The sequence below is a fragment of the Corvus brachyrhynchos genome, unplaced genomic scaffold (assembly GCF_000691975.1).
Source record: "Corvus brachyrhynchos isolate BGI_N302 unplaced genomic scaffold, ASM69197v1 scaffold29, whole genome shotgun sequence".
Classification (NCBI taxonomy): Eukaryota; Metazoa; Chordata; class Aves; order Passeriformes; family Corvidae; genus Corvus; species Corvus brachyrhynchos.
The window spans coordinates 1,337,530-1,342,402 of NW_008240033.1; positions in this window are offsets into that span (position 1 = coordinate 1,337,530).

Below are 4,873 nucleotides of genomic sequence, written 5' to 3' on the forward strand. Positions count from 1 at the left end.
ACATTAGAGGAAAATAGTACAAGAAGTGTCTAAAATGACAATGCAATGCATGAAGCTAAAACTCCTTACTGTGAACTACTAAGCCTCAAAATTATATGAATTTCATGACCAAAAGACAGTTACAAGTGAATTACAAAGCACTGATTCTCTACTAGGAAATCTTTACTGAGCATAAATATGTTCTTATATACCTTAATTTTAGCCACATATTTTCTCAAATGAAGGATTCAAAAACATAGCTATAATTTTTATGTCTTGGGAAAAAAAAATTAAATCAGTTCAAAACTGATTTTTTCACCACTAGCTATGTTATTGCTTCTTTTATCCCCTAAATAGCAAACCTTACCAACAATATCCTCATTTCATTGCCATATAAAAAAGAACAATCCAGTTCTTAACACCATTTTGTTTAGACTAATATATTCTAAAAACTAAGTAAGGCAGAATATAATATCTAGGCAGAAAAAGTTACATTTGAATGAGTGCAATTGTACATAAATCTGTGATGAGGTTTGACAAATTGAAGAGTAAACATAAATAAAATAGTTTTGGTTAGATTTTCTTAATGAGAACTAATGATGGACTTTTCATTGTTGTGGTTGAATTTTTTTCAGCTTATAGGTATTTGAATATAAATATTATGCATTGACATTTGTGCACTTAACTGACTGAGCAGCATTTGAACACAAGCATCTGAGGAATTCAGGGACAAGTTCTGACTGATTCCTGTAAAACTGATACCACCATTGTTTGATGGTAGCATTATCAGTAAGGTACAAAAAGGGCTCCAGAGAGGTAGCTTTTGTGCTCTGTAAAAACGTTTAAAATACATATTTGAAAAATATACTCTACATTTAAATGCACCAGATGAAAAGTAGCACCAAGAATCAACAAGAGATCAGAACCAAAAATGCAAATAATTTTTATTAGACAAGCGTAGCTTTAAAGAATAGAAATACACAAGATCAAATAATGGGTTGTGATACAAGTAGCTGCAGAAGGCAAGGGTGTTCATCCTAAGATGTTAGATATGCTGATAGATATTGTCAATTCATTTTACCAATGTACCCAATTCCAAGCTGAGAACATTCTATTTTGAGCCTGGTCTGATGGAAAAAAAAATCTGAATTGTTCTTGTTTTCATCTTTTTCCCCAAATAAGGAGATACAGGGAAAAAAGCTGAGGCCTGAAAGCAATGCATGAGACTTTTGCTGACTTGCTAGAGGTCCTTTGCATGCAGCTGTAGGGGAGACATGTATGTTTTGAGTAGTGGAAGAAAGTAGATAGCACTTCTATCTTCAGTAAAGACTAGAAGAAAAGAATAAAGAATAAAAGAACTATGAACAAGTCAGCCTCATTTTGATCCCTGGGAAGATGATGGAGCAAATAACTCTGGAAACTGTTTCCAAACATACTCAAAGCAAAAAAGGGATGGAATAGCCAACATGGATCTATGGAGGAGGAATGCTTGAGCAACCTGATAGACTTCCATGACTGAGCAACTAGCTTGGTGGATAAGCAGAGAGCAGTGGATGTTGTTTGCCTTGACTACAACCAGGCTTTCAACACTGCCTCCCTCCCACAGCATTCTCATAGACAAACTGATGAAGTGCAGGCTGGCTAGATGGGAACACTAAGTTGCCTGGCCTAAAGATTTGTGATCAGTGGCACAAAGATGACCTGAAAGCCAACTAGTAATGCTGCACCCAGGCATTGATACTGTGATCAATGCCATTTAACATCTCCATTAATGACCTGGACAACGGGACACAGCACACCCTCTGGCAGTTTGCAGACACAAAACTTGGGAGGAGTAGTTGATACACCACATGCTTGTGGAACTATTCAGGTTGTGTGAATCAACAAGCTGGAGAAAATGGCAAACAGAAATCTCAAGAAGTTCAACAAAGGGAATTGCGAAGACCAGCACGTAAAGGATGAAAACCCCCATGCATCAGTGCAGGCTGGGGGATGGCTTCTGAAGGCAGCTTTTAAGAAAGCTGTGGACACCAAGCTGGACATGAGCCAGCAATGCACTCGGCTGCATTAGAATGAGTGCCACCAGCAGGTCAAGGGTATGATCCTTCTCTCCTCAGCATGGGAGAGGCCACATCCAGAGTGCTGGGCTCCATAGTGATACAAGGGACTTAGATTTTAAGGGTTAATTGCTGTGGGTACTGCTAGTATTGCAAAACTTTGCAGGTGCTTGCTAAATAACGTACTGCTTGCTGAACATTTGCTATACCGGCCAGGCAAAGGGGAAAGATGTATGAGAGGAAAAGGATAAGATGCCGGACCATTGATAAGAAGAAGAAACCATGACCAGAATTCCTGCTTTCGGACTTTGGAACTGGCTCAAACCAGATTTGGGGTTTGGACTTGGATCAGGACCTCAGAGAGCATGCACAAGGAAGCAAGATGAAAAGTTCAGGTCTGAGGTAGAGTGTTTACTTCATCAGAGGATGACTTTACTTCATCCCAGAGAACCCGGCCCACGACCACCAGGTGGCATTATGCAGGTGTAATAAGATGCCAAGTTAATTATAATACGAAGTGGAGACAGACGATGAATATGTATAGGTGTATTGTATAACTTGATGCATATGTAATTTGTAACCAGATATATTTCAAGCTGAGTACCACAGTCGGCATGCATGGTTGTTTTGGGCTACCCTCCACGCATCTGGGCGCTGCAACAAACATACCTACTTTACAACTTTCGAGTTGTAGAGTCTTTTCCACATATCAATAGTACAAGAGGAACATGAACATACTGGAGCAAGAAAAGGGTCAGGAAAGTGATTAATGATTTGGAGCATGTGAGCTATGTGGAGAGGCTGAGAAAGGTGGGATAGTTCAACATGGAAAAGAGGAGGCTCAGAGGAATCTTATCAAATTATAAATACCTGATGGAGGGGAATAAAGAACAGAGAGCCAGACACTTCTAAGTGATGCCCTGGAAAGGATAAAAAGTAATGGGCACAAAATGAAATACAGGAAATTAATTCTGTTTAAACAAAGGAAAAACCTTTTTACTGTGAGAGTGGTCAAACACGGGCATGAATTGCTCAGGGAGATCGTGGAGTCTCCCATCCTTGAAGCTGTTCAAAACCTGATTGAGCTCAGCCCTGGACAATCTGCTCGAGGTGACCCTGCTCTGCTAGTTGGACTAGATAAGCTCAGAAAGTTCCTGTCCATCTTAACAACTCTGATTTTGATACATAGTGTGAAAGAAAGCGAGACAGAGACATCTTCCCTCCATAAAGGTTCAGGCAGCTACTGGAGCAACCATAACCCTTTCTAAAGAGTTATATAATCTTATGTATGACAATGTGATCATCCTGGCCTTAATGCAGCAGTAGTTGAGAGATGACACTGCTGGACTGAGCCACTACATTTCAAATTTTTTGGGGCCTGACTGCTTTAAAGTTTCATAGAATTCATATCCCAAACTGTGCTTTGCACATCTTTAATGGCAAGGTTTTTGTAGTGTTACTTTAATTTTACTTGCTATTAGAATGAGAACAAGTTTTTGCAAAAGGCATCCACAAATCTGAGTGGACATTGTATTCCTCTTAGTGAAAAAGTCATTTACAGTAACCATATTTTTTATGGAATTACCTCTTATCTACTACAGGACAAGCACTACTTGCAATGGAGACACAAGCACTGGCACATGATTGGTGATGGTGGTCCCACAAAAGCTGGCTTTAGCAATTACTGCGCTGAGGAAATGTTATCAGAAATGTTCAGTCAGTTGACATTTATGCTTTTCCCTGACTACCTTTCTGCATTTCACAGATTTTGCCTGCTATTGTCAGTTAATGTTAAGGACACAAGCCACCCATATAAGTAGCCCACCTATTTCTGTATGACTGCTACCTTTGCACCCAAACTGTGAAGAAAGCCTGTGTGTTTGTTAGCAGGACTCTCCCTCAGTGTTCTCCTAGTTCCCCTGGTAGAGATCCAGAGGCAGAAGAACTCAGACTCTTAATGCCTAATGCTGCCATCTAGCTAATAGCTGCTGCCCACAGCAGGAGGAATTCCACCTTCTGAGAGCTGGTTCACTAGAGAGATAACTGACAGCTTTAAAGATCCTTTCCTAAATTTGCAGTACTGGGCACTTCAAAATATTGATAAAGGACTAGAGTACTTCACCACTCTAAACCCAGTCCAGCTCATACAGTGAGAATTGGGTTGGCTGCCTGAGTTTGTTGTGTTTTCATCCAGGGCTTTGAAAACTTGCCACTGCTAGTGAGCAGGGCCCAGAGCAGTGCAGACACAGCCTCAGCTGCCATCGTTTTAGAGCAGCATAAAGAGTCATGGCCTTTCTGTGTACCAGTCCATCCCTCCAGCCTTTGTCCTCCTAGTCCCTGATACTTCCCTATTCAGTAGTTTTCCTTGCCCTCCCAGAGTGTGGATGTGTAGGGAGTGAGAGGAGGATTTGTCGATCCACAGGAAATCCGATGTCCCTTCCTTCCCCAGGCCTCCCTTCCCAGGAGGACCTGATCAGACTCCAGAAATTTGGCTCTGACATGGTGAAGTCCTTCTTGTTCAGAGAGTGCTAGTGGTAGGCTTTTGTATGTTTGCACAGCCTTAACTGTGACAACAACCACTGTGACTATGCACCTGTCTGGATCCTCAGACAGTCTGGAAAAACGATTTCAGAGAGATGTGGCTGCAGGCTTTCAACAGAAGTAACCTGCGAGAGCAATGTACACTTCAGCATCAGCCCGCCCGCGACCTCAGAAACGCACGGTTTTGGTGGCTTCTTTTTCTGGGGTCATTTGAGATGCCTCTCGTTCCCCTGCCAACACTTGGCAGAGGATGCCAGCGAGGCTCGGGGTCGGCGGCGAGCACAGCCCCCCCTCTC